The sequence below is a fragment of the Physeter macrocephalus genome, chromosome 18 (assembly GCF_002837175.3).
Source record: "Physeter macrocephalus isolate SW-GA chromosome 18, ASM283717v5, whole genome shotgun sequence".
NCBI lineage: Eukaryota > Metazoa > Chordata > Mammalia > Artiodactyla > Physeteridae > Physeter > Physeter macrocephalus.
The window spans coordinates 45046117-45062195 of record NC_041231.1 but is presented as its reverse complement, the minus strand read 5'-3'; the positions used below and the strand labels follow the sequence as shown (position 1 = coordinate 45062195).

The 16079-nt window shown below is 41.3% G+C and overlaps 1 protein-coding gene across 1 annotated transcript in view; it reads right to left on the bottom strand.

Moving 5' to 3' along the window:
- CCR3 (C-C motif chemokine receptor 3) overlaps positions 1–14125 on the bottom strand; it is a 40075-nt gene extending 25950 nt beyond the window's left edge. The window contains exon 1 of the mRNA XM_055079875.1: positions 14089–14125. The gene's annotated coding sequence lies outside the window, so the exon portion shown is untranslated. The remainder of the gene's footprint in view (positions 1–14088) is intronic.
- Positions 14126–16079: the final 1954 nt, after the last annotated feature.

Here is a 16079-nt window from a genome sequence, read left to right as displayed (position 1 = left end):
GTCCTTGTGTGTGTGTGTGTGTGTGTGTGTGTGTGTGTGTGTATATATATATATATATATATATAACTGAGTCACTTTGCTCTACACCAGAAACTAATCTAACATTGTAAATCAACTATGCTTCAATTTAAAAAAAAAAAAATTAAGGCCAGAAAACAGAAGAAAATACTGCCAACCCCACCTCCCCCCAAAAAACCCACAGAGGGAAAAGGAAGGTAGTAACGACACTAGGAAGTTCAGAAAAGGGGAAGTATGAACTGGGTACAAGATGCCTCACCCCTAGGCACAAACCCATGGTTTGAACTTCTGTTTGTGTGGCACGAAGCAGAGCCCACCCAAGATGACCGTGGGGCAAGACCTGCACAAGCCTCCAGGGAGAGAACTGGTCTAGTGGAGGTCTCGTAAGCTGGTGCATCTAGAATGTAAGGAATTCCCCTGCAAATAGGGAACTGAGCCCCAGCTAGCTGTATGAAGGGCAGGCATTTAAGCAAAAACTCGTTTCTGCCAACCAAAGATTTGTGGACTCAGACACAAAACCTGTTATGTTATCAGATGGCTTTGCTCTTGCAGATTTAAGATTACAGAGATGCGAACATCTGTCCTGTACATTCATGGCCTGTAGGTAGCAGTAATGTGCTGGTAAATGTTTAACAATCCACTAGGAAAAAAAAACGCAAAAAAAGTCATTGACATGTCGTGTTTGCTGATTTCCAGTTCCCCTGGTGTAAAGACTCTCCCCGTGGCCGAGTGCAAGCTGCCGACCTAACGTCACTGAAGGTGGAGCTGGGTGGCCGGAGCCTACCACAGTGTTAAATAACCATAGTGTTGAGTTTACCTTTTGCGCTAAATGCTATATGTGCATCCTTGTATTAATGTTCATAGATGAGAAAAGTGAGGCTCAGAAAAATAGTTAAATTACCCTGGGTTATTAGCTACTAATTGGTGGAAACAGGAGTTTAAAATAAATTAGAATTGGGACTTCCCTGGTGGCGCAGTGGTTAGGAATCCGCCTGCAAGTGCAGGGGACACGGGTTCGAGCCCTGGTTGGGGAACTAAGATCCCACATGCTGCAGAGCAACTGAGCCCATGCACCACAGCTACTGAGCCTGCGCTCTAGAGCCTGCGAGCCACAACTACTGAGCCTGCACGCATAGAGCCCGTGCACCGCAACGAAGAGTGGCCCCCGCTCGCCGCAGCTAGAGAAGGCCTGCGTCCAGCAATGAAGACCCAGTGCAGCCAAGAGTAAATAAATTTAAAATATTAATAATTAATTAATTAGAATTGTTCTGCCCTAGATCAGTAGTTCTCAAGATTTTGCTCAGGAACTTTTATCCTCTAAGGTATAATTGCAGACGTCAAAGAACTTTTTGTTTTTGTGCATGACTAATATTTACTGCAGTAGAAATTAAAATTGACAAATTTTAAAAATTCAGTAATTCACTTAAAATAACTGTAATAAAAATGATACATATTATCAAAAATAATGCTTTCATAAAACAATTATATTTTCCAAAACGAAAACATTTTAGGGAGAAAAGTGGCTGGATCCCCACAGCTGCTTCTGCATCGGGTCTGCTGTGATGTGTTGCTTTGGTTGAAATCTATGAAGAAAAACCAACCTCACATAAATACATAGCTGGAAAAAGGAAGACACTTGGGACCCCTTGAATGGGTTTTGGAAATCCCCAGGAGTCCTTGGACCACATTTTGAGAACTGCTAGGCAGATAATAGTTGCACTGGTACAAAAACCAAATGATACAAAATAACATACAGTGAGAAATAAGACTGCCTCTTTCCCAGGCATCCAGTTCTCTCACCAGATACCACAAATACTAGCCTTTCACTGTACCGCCTTCCAGAGACACGGCACCTTCACAGCCAGCGCCTCCCCAGTTCCCCCGCCCGCGGCATCCTGCATGAGGCACACTGCCTTTGCCTGTTCACTCCAGCCTGGGGCTGTTTTGTACCAACACAGAAGGTTGCCCAGTATTCCCTGGGATCTTAATCAGTCCCCACAACACAGGGAACATTCTTGTAACCTGTATCTTCCACTACATGTGCAAATGTTTGAATGATAATTCCTCGAAGTAGAATTGGAACCGAAGCTGCACACATTTGGAGTTCTGATAGGGCCAAACGTCCCTCCGTGGAGGGGGACCGATTCCACTCCCACCAGCATCGGGTAGGCATGACTTCCTCCGCAGCCTCACCAACTCAGCATGGGAGCCATATGTGAGGTCGGGGGTCTGCCTCCAGGACCCAAGCATCCCCACTAAACTTCAGGGTGGGTCTCAGAGGCCACCGTCTATCTGGGCAGCCCAGTGAGTGAGCGCCCTCTGTCCAGTAACCAGTCAACCAGTGTGTGCTGAATACCTACATTCCGAAAGGTGCTGGGGGGTGCCAGGTTGTTTGTTCACCCATCTCCTACTGAAACAGTGTACAAGCCCCTGTGTCCTTGTCTTTTGAAGCAAAATGCTGACTCAAGAGCATTTGGCACCAGCAAAAAAAACGATGATTTTTTCTGATGTTTAAAGGTCGTGTTCTTATAAGAATTAGAATTGTTAGTCATTTTAGATGATTAATGAGTATGTTTTAATTTGAAAACCGTTATGTAATTCAGTTTGTTTCTTTTATTGGATAAATTTAAACGTATTTCAAAGGGATGGATTAATGCAGACTTTTTCAGGGATAATGGTTTTTCTGTCAGCAGTAGTCTTAGGCTAATCTCTCCATACAGAACATATATACTAGAATAAATTGTCCCTAATATTAGTTCTACAAATTCTTAAATTAAGATCTCTTTCTACTGTAATAGCACTATGCCTGGGGTTTTTGAAAGTTGAGTTATTCAAACTAATAACAGTAATATTGAATAGATTGCTACAGTGTAAAAGTACTATTTTAAGTGCTTTACAAATATTAATGCATTAATGCCAACCAGAGCCTGATGAGTTAGGTAAGTATTATTATCCCCATTTTACATTTGAGGAAAGCGAGCCACAGAGAGTTTAAGAAACTGTCCCTGGGCTTCCCTGGTGGCGCAGTGGTTGAGAATCCGCCTGCCGATGTAGGGGACGCGGGTTCGTGCCCCGGTCCGGGAGGATCCCACATGCCGCGGAGCGGCTGGGCCCGTGAGCCATGGCCGCTGAGCCTGCGCGTCCGGAGCCTGTGCTCCGCAACGGGAGAGGCCTCAGCAGTGAGAGGCCCGCGTACCGCAAAAAAAAAAAAAAAAAAGAAACTGTCCCAAAATCACAGACCTGGTTAGAGAATGGGGCTGAGATGCAAAACTAGGCAGCCTGACCCAACAGCACGGAGTCCGGACCATGTCTCCATGCTGCTCCCAGAAGAACTCCATCACTACAGATCACTGTGGCAAGGACCTCATTCCTCTGAGATTTCCTGTCTTCTTTTGTAAAATGACAAGGTCTGCTTTCCACATCAGTAGGGTTCCTGACAAATTTGAATTTATAGAATCTTTAAAATCCTGGGATGTCTGCATAAAAATGACAGGTTGACCACACATGTTCGATTTATACTCTCCACTAAAATGACAGTAATATATTTTATATACACTATATATAACATGACACATTGAACAGGAGATGAGATAATAGTGCCAGGGATAATGGACCTAATGGCACAGGGTGAGTAGGACCCAAATGCCTGCAGGAATGACACGGAGAGCAAGTGAAGCAGGGTCTTGAGAGACTCAGGACTCCAGTGCACTGTCAGTGCAGCAGACAGTGAGCTGATGTCTGTACAGACCATTTGGACTTCCTGGTTCCCCTCCACCACCTCCATAGTTTAAAGTCAGGTGACTACTCTCTTCCCCTTCCAACCCACCCTCATCTACCTCTTCTGATGTTGTAGAAAATTGAAGATTAAATTTTCAAAAAAATGAACCAAAAGGTGTCAGAAGTGTGGACATCAAGTAAATCAGAGGCCTGGAGGAATTCAGCTATAATTTCTTTATAAGATTTGGGGACCACCAACCCCTTCCTGGCAGTCAGGCGTATTACCACTCTCACCCCCATCAATGAGACAGTGAGGCTTGAGAGTGAATGTTCTTTGGACAAACTGAATGGTTCTAAAGAAAAGACCTCTACCTATTGCATTTGGGAGTCCCCCCACAAAAAGGACAGAGGAACCCTCTAGTAAATATGTCATCATTGTCTGCCCCCAGTGAACACATAACTCTTTACAACTGACTTTTTTTGTGTCTCACTTTTAAATATGAAAAGACAAACAAGCAAAACAGTCTCTAACATGAAAGAGACTACACAACACAAAACAAAATAAAAGCAAAAAAACATACAAAGGGAACTCCAAGAAAATAGAGATAAATCAGGGAATAGAAGAAAACTTCAAGATATTATGTTTCATAATATTGAACATAAGTCAGAAATAAGATATTGTATCTCTAAAGCAAGAACAAGACTTTGTAACAGAAAAAGAGAAGACAAATAAGAGGGGAAGAAAAGTTCTTGGAAGTCAAAAATACTTACGCAGGAGCAGATGCTCTTGCTTGCCTGCCCAAAAACCATTCCTACCCCGATCATAACTTCTCTGCCTCCCCTTACAGAGGCTGCTGGTGCCGGCAGCTCGCTTTCCTGGCCTTCCTTGCACTAAGAAATGGGCAGTTGGGGATTTCCCTGGTGGTGCAGTGGTTGAGAATCCACCTGCCAATGCAGGGGACATGGGTTCGAGCCCTGGTCTGGGAAGATCCCACATGCTGCGTAGCAACTAAGCCCGTGCGCCACACAACTACAGAGCCTGCGAGCCACAACTACCGAAGCCTGTGCACCTAGAGCCTGTGCTCCACAACAAGAGAAGCCACCGCAATGAGAAGCCCGCGCACCACAACGAAGAGTAGCCCCCGCTGTCCTCAAGTAGAGAAAGCCCGCGTGTAGCAACAAAGACCCAACGCAGCCAAAAATAAATTAGTTAATTTAAGGTCTTAATTAGTTTAGGTGAAGGACACAGCCTTGTCAGGAAGTAGGAGATGATGCTATTGGGGGTTCTCTGAGCACAAAATTGCCATAGGCTAGTCATTCAGCAAATCATTGTATTATGGGTCAAGCCCTGTTCTAGGTACTAGGGAGACAGGCATGAACAAAACAAATTGCTTGCCATTCTGCAGCTTATGTTCTAGGTAAAACAGACAGGGACTTTAAAATAAAACAAAAACAAGAAAATATGAAATGTATCAAATAGTGAGAAGTACCGTAGGGAAAAATAAAGCTGGGTCAGAGAGATAGGGTGAGTTGAAGAGGGTCAAGGGAGGAGTGGTCAGGGAAGATGGATTCTAAGTGGGGGTCATTTGAAGCAGAGACTAGAAGGAAACCAGAGGGCAAACCATATGGATAAGGGAAGTAAGCTCCAGGCAGAGGAACAGCAAGTGTAATAACTCTTCGGTGAGAATGTACTTGGCACCTTTGAAGAAAAGCAAAGGAGGCCAGAGAAGAGTAAAAGCGGGGCGATTAAGTCAAAGAAGTAACAGAAGTAGAATCTGGCAGGCCATTGTGTGGACTTTGCCTTTTGCTTTGAACAAGCAAGAAGACTTGTTGGGTTTTGAGCAGAGTGACACGATCTTACTTATATTTTAAAAGATAAGTCTGTCTGTTATATTGAGAATAGAATAAATGGGGTAAAGGTTGAAGCAGGGAGACATTTGGAAGGCCATTGAGTAATTTGAGAGATGATAAGGCTGAACAAGGCTGGTTACAGAAAACATGGTGAGATGTGTTTGGATTCTGTATATGTCTTAGAGTAAAGCCAAAACCATCAGCCAAATTTGCTGCTGATGGATTTGACGTTGTTTCAAGAGTGACTCCCAGGTTTTGGGCCTGAGCAACAGTAAGAACTGAGCTGCCATTTGCCTACAGTGAGGAAGAGTATGAAAAGAAGAGGTTTGGAAAGGAAACCAGGAGTCTGATTTCAAGCTGTTTTTCCTCTTGAACATGTGAAATGAGAAGCAGCTGGATATGCCAGTCTGGAGTTCAGAGAAAAGGCTGAGGATGAAGAGGTCAGTGTATAGAAGGGATTAAATGCCATGACAAAGGAAGAGGTCACCCAGGGAGTAGGTGGAGAACAGATCCAAGGGCTGAGCCCCAGGGCATCCCAATATTTAGAAACTAGGAGGACAAGAAGAAACTAGCACAGGAGTCGAAGGAGAAGCAGCCAGGGAATCATGTCTTGGAAGCCAAGTGAAGGTGGGGCTGATCAGAAATGCAGCTGATTGAACAAGTAAGAAGATTGAAAATTGAACACCAGATTTAGCAAGATGGAACTTGTCAGTGGGCTTGACAAGAGCCTAAGTGTCTTTAGGAACAAAGAGAGGACAGGTTCAGCAAATGATGCTGTCAGCAATAGCAGCTAACCTAGACAACCAGTCATAGGAAGTGGGGTGCAACATTGAAAATGCTTCCTTGTCTAGGAGGCGTGTGCAATTCTAACATTGCCTTTGGGGAAATAGAAGCCAAATGTTGGACAGAGTCATTAAGAGGAAAATAAGAAGTTCTGGTTTTACCATTTAAGTTGAGTAGTAATTCTCTCTGAAGCTCTTATTTGTTTGGAAATGTGGCTAAGGAAGCTAGAAAACCCATTTCCCTGTACAAATGTCAGAGGTCTTTGAAAAGGCAGGCATAATAAAAAAGAATATGGAAGCCATAAGCACAAACTTTAGAATAAAGATGCATCTGATGCAAATTCCAATATCACATACTAATTTTTGGTACCAAGTTACTAAACCTTTCTGAATCTGAGTGTTCTCATCTATAAAAGAAGGCTATTCATGCCTATCTCATGAGAGGATTTTATGAGCAATAAATTGGATGACCTAGAGAAGAACTCTAGTACAGATTCATGCAAACTGATGATCAGTAAATAACTGCGTTATTATTATCATAATTATTATTATTGTTACTATTATATTAGGTCTGAGGTAGAGGCCCCTTGCTTTGATGTGGAAAAAATGAAGCATTTCTTGGCATGAACTTACTTGGAGAAGGAGTTGGCTGTGCCTGCAGTTTCAGTAAAATTCTTTGAAAGGCATTTCTCATGGCCCAGACCTTATAAGAAGCAGAGCAGAGCTCAAGGCCGTATTTTCTTGATATATTCCGAAACAGATTTCTCTGACTTCTCTTAAGCTCTGCTCTTTAAACCAGATCATAGCATGTGTGGTTGAGGTTAAGATAATACCACATCGCTGGGATACTGAGGGCAGAAACCTTGAGCAGGAGAGAACACCTTGCTGCCTAAGGATGTTGCCAGGCCAAGAAGTACATCTTCAAGAGGCACTCAGTGGCCATAAACACACCTTCGTTCTATGCTTTCCTCTCACCCTTATGTATTTTTACTTTAGAACACTGTGTACACATGGGTGTTGGTTCTATTCTCACTGGTTCACAATATAGAAAGCAGATAGCAAATGCCTAAGAAATAATTTTGTGAAAGAACATTACGACTTTCTTTTTATTTTCACAGTAACTCAGACCAAACTGGAATCTCTATAGTAGAAAGTGTCACATTCCTCACACTTGAGTAAACTATTTAGAAATTTAGCAAATGGGTTCTATGTCCTAAAACAATGTTTACTTGTAGCTATTATTGACTTCATTTTTTATTTAAATATGTAATTTTGAGTCCTGGCTCTACGATTTGTTTTTTCTAACTGACTTGACTCTGCAGCTTTATAGCATTGAAACACTTGAGCCAAGAGGTTCACAGGGTAGTGTTGGTTTTGGATTTTGTTTTTGTATTACAGTTTGTGGTCATTTAATTTATCAACAAAGAAATTCAAACAAATGGATATTCCCAGAAGTCAAGTAATTTCCCCAGAGGGAAAATAAAATGCCATTAGTTCCTAAAGTTTAAAATCTCCTAACTGTCTTTAATAATAACAGTGGAAATCCTATTTCTTCACGTGACTCAAAGAAAGATTTGTTTGTACATCCTGAATGCACAGCTGCTTTTGTATGTTTCCTGACCTTCATTTACATGCGTTCTAGTCCCTATATGAGAGGTAAATAGATTCTAAAAATCGATTTAAAATGATTGCCTGAGTGACCTTTACCCTTATTAGCATCTGACTATAATCTAAATGAAAATACATTCTAATAGGGGCATTAGAAATCATTTAGGCTAACTCGAAAGGGTCATTTCTGGCAGAAATGACACAGTTTATTATAATTAAAAATTGCATTAAGCATCTCATAAACCTAACATACACATGAAATTGCTTAATGGGTCAAGCTTAAAGGAATGGTAATATTGCTTGATGTCCTTGCCTGACAGCATTACACTCCCCTCTCTTTGCTAACCTAACTTTGAACTAACAAGAGGAAGCCAATTACAAGGTTATCCCTTTTTCGGCATAGAGTTCCTCTACTGGGTGACTCTGCCTTGGAAGCTGGGCAGCCTTAGGAAAGATAGTGTTTTCTCCATAAAGTGGCTGAAATTTCAACGGCAAATGGTATTAGAATCATTTGAGAGGCCATACTTGAAATCCTTCGTATTTGATTTAGTGAAAAATTTTTATCATACTGTGTTGTCAAGCCTAATTTAAAAAAATGTGAATGGGAAATATTTTCTGAAATGAAAATGTCAACATTTTTTCTGTTTTTATAACTAGTTTTTGACTTAGTAAAGGAAAGATTTTAGAGAGTTTTGAGTGGAAAAAGTGACAGGATCTGACTTTTGGCTTAAAAGGATCACTCAGGATGCTATGTTTAGAATAGAATCAAGGGGCAAGGGAGACCAGTTAAGAGGTTACTGCAGTAATCCCAGTGAGAGACGGTGGAGCAGAGTGGAAGCGGTGGAGGTGGTGAGAAGTGTCAGATTCTGGATACATGTTAAGATAGAGCCAGGAGGATTGGATTGTGACAGGAAAGAGAATGAGAGGTGTCAAGGCTGACCCTAAGGTTTGGTGCTTAGGCACCAACTGGAGGAAAATATCTGCAAAACACATATCTGATAAAGGTCTTGTATGCAAACATATAAAGAATTCTTACAACTCATTAATAGGAGGACACATAACCCAATTTTTAAAAATAGCAAAAGATTTGGATAGGCTGTCCACCAAAAAAGATATACAAGTAGCAAATTAGAATACAGGAAGATTCCCAGCATCATTAGCCATCAGAGAGATGCACCCCAAAACCACAGTGAGATACCACTTCACACTCACTAGGATACCTCTAATCAGAGTCAGAAGATGAGGTCAAGAAATTGGAACCCTCATACACTGCGGGTGGGAATGTAAAATGGCATAATCACTTTTAAAAACTCTTCGGTAGTTTCTTATAAAGTTAAATATACACTTGCCATATGATACAGCAGTTGCTCCTAAGAACTTATCCAAGTGAAATTAAAACATGTTTTATACAAAGACTTATATACAAATATTCATAGCAACTTTATAATAACTCAAACTAGAAATAACTCAAGTGCCCAGAGAACCAGAGAAGGGATAAACTGTGGTACATCCATGAATAGAATACTACTCAGCAGTAAAAAAGAATGAACTATATGCAAAGAATAATACATACAGCAACTTGGATGCATCTCAAATGCAGTATGCTAAGTAAAAGAACCAGACTAGAAAAGCTACATACTGTATGATTCCATTTCAGTGAAATTCTAAAGAAAAAAACCCCCAAACTATTACAACAGCAAGCAGAACAATGTTTTCCAAAGACTGCAGGTAGAAGGGAGGGAAACAGAAGGGGCACAGGGAGCTTTTAGGGTGATAGATGTATTCTATATCATGATTGTGGTGATGGGGACATAGCTGTATAGCTCTGTGCACATCTATTAAATAAGAACCTGAGGGGCTTCCCTGGTGATGCAGTGGTTAAGAATCCACCTGCCAATGCAGGGGACACGGGTTCACGCCCAGGTCTGGGGAGATCCCACATGCCGCGGAGCAACTAAGCCCATGCGCCACAACTACTGAGCCTGCGCTCTAGAGCCTGCGCGCCACAACTACTGAGCCCGAGTGCCACAACTACTGAAGCCCACATGTGTAGAGCCCATGTTCTGCAACAAAAGAAGCCACCGCAATGACAAGCCTGCGCACCACAACAAAGAGTAAACCCCACTCGCTGCAACTAGAGAAAGCCTGCACGCAGCAACGAAGACCCAACACAGCCAAAAATAAATAAATAAAATTTAAAAAAATGGCCAGTCAGCAAGCATTGTTACAGGCACACGTGGGCACAGCACACTTAGCACAGGATCCTGTATGCACATCCACTCATCCACTTGCCACTGTGAGGCATTTCTGTCTCCTCGTGCCCAGCACCCTCCTCTGAGCCCGCCTCCTTGGCACCTGTTGATGGACATGGAGGCAGTTTTCAGTTTGGGGCTGTTAAAGATACAGCTGCTATGAACATCTGTAACAGGTCTTTGTATAAACATAAGCTTTCTTTTCTCTTGGGTAAATACCTAGCGGTGAATGCCTGGACTTTATAGTAGATGCGTATTTAACTTTCTTAAAAACTGCTCAACTATTTCCCAACGTGGCTGTACCATTTTATATCCCCATCAGCAGTGTGTGAGAGTTACAGTTGCTCTACATCCTCACCAACATTGGTATGGTTTTTAATTTTAGCCATTCAAAGGAATAAAGGTATCTCATTGTATTTTAATTTATATTTCTTTAATGAATACTGATGTTATATGTTTCTCTTTCCTTTTTCTTTTAACCAGTTTGTTTCTTAATATATGAAGTTGGTGTCTGAAGTCAGCATATATCCAAATATCTTCATACTAACTTTGCTACTTTTCTGTAAGTCTGAAATTATTCCAAAATTAAAAGTTTATGTTTTAAAAAAGACTTAAATACTAAGAGAAAAAATGTTATATTTACTCGTGTAGTTACCATTTCCACTGCTGTTCATTTCTTTGTGCAGATCCACATTCCCTTCTTATACATATCATTTTCTTCCTGTATGAAGTTCTTACTTTAATGTTTTTTGTAGTACAGCTCTGCTGGTGATGAATTATTTCAGCTTTTGTTTGTCTGAAACAAACAACATCTTTACTTCACCCTGAGTTTTTGAATGATAATTTTTGGGGGTATAGACTTCTAGGTTGGCAGTCTTTTTTCAGTACTTTAAATGTGTTGTTTTATTATTTCCTCACTTGATTTGTTTCTAATCAGGAATATATCATTTTTATGCTTTTTGCTTTCTTCATGTTACTTGTACTCGGATTTCATTGAGCTTCTTAGATCTGTGGATTTATACTTTTCATCAAACATGGAAGTTTTTCAGCCATTATTTCTTCTAATTGCTTCTTCCCCCACTCCTCATTTCCAGGGACTCTAATTATGTGTCTATTAGGCCATGTCTTAAAATTGTCCCATAGCTCACTGATGATTCTTTTTTTTAATTCTTTTTTCTCTGTTCCATTTTGGATACTCTCTACTGCTGTCATCAATTTCACTAATCATTTCTTCTGCAATGTCCTGTCTGCCATTAATCCTATTCAGTTGTATGACTTCTTCATTGCTGCATGACAAATTACTACATATTTAACAGATTAAAACAACATACAGGCATACCTCATTTTACTGTGTTTCACTTTATTTACTTTTGCAAATAGTGCGGGTTTTTTTTGGTTTCTTTTTTTTTTGCTGTATGCGGGCCTCTCACTGTTGTGGCCTCTTCTGTTGCAGAGCACAGGCTCCGGATGCGCAGGCTCAGTGGCCATGACTCATGGGCCTAGCCGCTCCGCGGCATGTGGGATCTTCCCAGACTGGGGCACGAACCCGTATCCCCTGCATCGGCAGGCGGACTCTCAACCACTGCGCCACCAGGGAAGCCCAAATAGTGCGTTTTTTACAAATTGAAGTTTGTGGCAAGCCTGTGTCAAGCAAGTCTGTTGCCGCCATTTTTCCAACAGCATTTGCTCCCTTTGTGTCTCTGTGTCACATTTTGGTAAGTCTCACAATATTTCAAACCTTTTCATATTATTATACTTGTTATGATGATCTGTGATCAGTGATCTTTGATGTTACTGTTGTAATTGTTTTGAAGTGCCATGAACCACACCCATGTAAGATGGCAAACTTAATCAATTGTTGAAACGACAACAAAGGATTTAGAATAGTCCATAAAGCTAGTTGGTAAAGCAGCAACAGGGTTTGAGAGGATTGTCTCCAGTTTTGAAAGAAGTTCTACTGTGGGTAAAATGCTGTCAATCAGCATTGAGCACTCCAGAGAAATTGTTCTTGAAAGGAAGAGTCTATTGATGCAGCAGACTTCAGTGCTGTCTTTTTTTTTTTTTTAACATCTTTATTGGAGTATAATTGCTTTACAATGTTGTGTTAGTTTCTGCTTTATAACAAAGTGAATCAGCTATACATATTAAAGCTAACTTTAGTATAAGAAAAAGTATAAGAGAAATGTCCCTAAATTTGAATATTGTCTCTGCTGTGAACATTTTGAGTCTCTCCTGATGTATATATACAAGATAATTTTCTCTCAACCCCTCTAGGTGGTCACAAAGCACCGAGCTGATCTCCCTGTGCTATGCAGCTGCTTCCCACTAGATATCTATTGTACATATGGTAGTGTATATGTGTCCATGCCACTCTCTCACCTCATCCCAGCTTACCCTTCCCCCTCCCCGTGTCCTCAAGTCCATTCTCTACGTCTGTGTCTTTATACCTGTCCTGCCCCTAGGTTCTTCAGAACCTTTTTTTTTTTTTAGATTCATATATATGTTATTAGCATATGGTATTTGTTTTTCTCTTTCTGACTTACTTCACTCCGTATGACAGTCTCTAGGTCTATAACATCACAAGGAATTAGAGAAATGCAAATTAAAACCAAAATAAGGTACTACACACCTACTAGAAGTATCAAAAAAACTGACAATACCCAATGTTGGCAAAGATATGGAGCCACTAGAACCCTCGAACATTGCTAGTGGGAACATAAAATAGTACAGACACTTTAGAAAATATTTTGGCAGTTTTATAAAAAGTAAATCATGCACTTACCACACAACCCAGTAATTCCACTCCTAGATATCTACCCAAGAGAAGTGAAACATAGATCCATATGAAGTCTTGCATGGAAATTTTCATAGTAGTAATATTCATAATAGCCAGAAATGGAAATAATCAAAATGTTCATCAACTAGTGAATAAATAATCAAGATTTGGTATATTCATACAATGGAATACTATTGAGTGATAAAAAGGAACAAAATGCTGCTACATGCTATAACATGGATGAATCTCAGATACATTTTACTGCTCCCTTCCTCTCCCCCTCTCCCTCCCTCCCTCTGCATTTGCACAAAGAAGAGGTCATATGAGCACACAGCAAGATAGTGGACACCTACAAACCAGGAAGAGGCATCTCACTAAAAATCCACCATGCTGGCACCCTGCTCTGGGACTTTCAGCCTCCAGAACTGTGAGAAAATAAACATCTGTTGTTTAAAAAAAAAAAGAAGTTTTACTGTGTGAAAAAAGTTGGACATAAACAAAAATAATAATAATAAAAATCATTGCCTTAAAATTTTTTTTAATTAAAAAGCAAGGTGTGTTAAGAAATAGTTTCACGAACTCCATGACATCATCATGGAGTTAAAGACATCATGACTTTTACAGCAAATGAACTTGGCGTAGCCAGAGGAAGATTATATAAATGCCAAATAAATACCTGAAATCTCCAAAACCCAAATGTCATTTTCTATGTAGTTTAACCTTTGGCATTGCCGGTCAGTAAATACAAAACTGGATCCATTTATGAGTACGCCCAAAGTACATTGAATTGGGGTTGAACGTTTCCCATCTGCCCAATCAAGAATGTATTCTTCAGTTATTTCTGAGCATCCCCAAATGGGTCCTCACATGTGTCCACAAATCAGTCTGTCAGCAGTGGTTACCACAGCGCATCTGCCACCTCCTCAGCCAACCCCCACTCAGTCTCGGCCTGAGAAGCCTCATTCTAGCATCATTAATGAAGCCTTCACTAATGGGCTTTATTGTGAGAGTGCCAGCCCTCTGGGTCCCAGAGCCAGGCCAGCTTTCTCACAGAGGCAGGGGCCCCAGACAATTCTGAGCCTACCGTGCTTCAGATGTATCACCCCTGCAAGAATCTTACAGTCTGTAGTGAAAGCAGTTCAATCCTCCAACATCCGGGCTCAAATGCAATCCAGGGAGCCAGAAGGAACAGAGACCACATCACCCTCTAGCCTCCTCTTCTCTCTCCCCCACCACCTCTGAGTCAATCAGACTTCATCTCTGTCCCCCCTTACAAAACAAAGGCCCTTGTGCTCATCAGCCAATGACAGCAAACATTTGATGGGGCAAAGGGAGAGAAGAGTAGGCACTTCGTGCATTAGCAATGTCTGAATGCAAAAACCACACAGCCCAAGTGCTGTGTTACATAGTTGCTGGAGCTCCATGTCATAGACATTGGGGTCGTCGGGTTTGGAGCCTCAGTTGAACGTCTCATTGAGTTGTTGTTGGATCATCCGGCAAAAGCTAAGAGCAAAAGCCACCCTCCCGGGGTGATTTCGCGTTCTCCTTGGCAATCTAGAATAAGGTATCCTCCCAGAGCCCCTACGTTCCCCGTCTTTAGAGAAGGCATGGCCTCTCTTGCGTCAGACACAGCTGTGGACTTTTTCCTTCTCCTACTCCTCCTCCAGGCTTCCGCCAACAGATTGGTACAGCGGAGTCTTATTTCCTGTGGTGTCCTGGACCTTCCTTTCCACTGTGATTATAAAAACATTTATTAGAGAATAATTTATTCCTCAGGCGCATTAATGGAGTCCAGATTCTGTTTGTTTTATATGGACAGACAGATGTGCAGTGTTTTGTGCTACTTTCCCGACTAATAATTTATTCCTCAGGCGCATTAATGGAGTCCAGATTCTGTTTGTTTTATATGGACAGACAGATGTGCAGTGTTTTGTGCTACTTTTAGATGAGCAATGCTGTTTACACAGAATTTTCCTGAGACCACCGAACTCAGTTCACATGTCATCTTCAGCTACTTGCAAGCCCTGGCTTCCAGAGGAAAAGAAAAAGTTTAATAACTCAGTGCCCCACCCAGTTTTGAAGACATGACTTAATACCGAAGGAATTTGCAAGCCTGCACTGCCAGTCAACATGTCTACATCAAATAAACCATCTTTTCCTGTTCTGAAAAAGGGAAGATGGCTCTAGAAGCATTCTGCTCTCCAGCCTTTTCACACATGACTCATGTCTCACTTAGATACCTGAAGCAGTTGGAGCAAAGACCAAAAATCTAAAAAATAATAATAGTAGATGAAATACTTATAGTTGGTCCTCTCCAAGTCTTCCACTTTCTATATGTTTCACATAAATTGCCTTTCCCCTCAGCTCTGGATTATGCCCAAAGATATTGCTAATGATTTTTTGCACATAGAAAGTTTGCTATATTTTTATAGCATTTGCATAAATTGGCAATTTTTGGCTCGTTTCATGAACTCTGAGAAGCAAGTAAGGCAGTTGGTAATATGTGTGTTTTACAGATGAAGTAAATCAGAAATCAACTGAGTTTGCCAAGGTGTCCCAGTGAGTAATTGGTGAAGGCAATCACTCTGGTTAATCATAATCATTTACTTTCTCTCATACGATCATGTGTAATCTGGAACCATTTCCTATTTTTAAATTCGGTTGTTTTGAGTTACATAGACCAGGTGTCCCCGCCCCCCCCCCGCCCCCCAGTATCGGTCCGCGGAGCAGGAGGTGAGCGGCGGCGAGCGAGCAAAGCTTCATCTCCCGCTCCCCATCGCTCCCCATCACTCGCCTTCCCGCTTGAACCATTCCCTACCCCCACCCCGGTCCATGGAAAAATTGTCTTCCACAAAACCGGTCCCTGGTGCCAAAAAGGTTGGGGACCGCTGACATAGACATACCATTATATTATAGATGGGTATTAAATATATTATGTTACTTTATCATTTACTAAGATGTAAGGATACACCAGTGCCTTTTATTTGTAAGCCTTATCTGAATTTTAGCCAGTGATTTGTACAGGAAATATGAACCAGGAAACAATATTCTAAGTTTCTTCTGTAAATACTGATA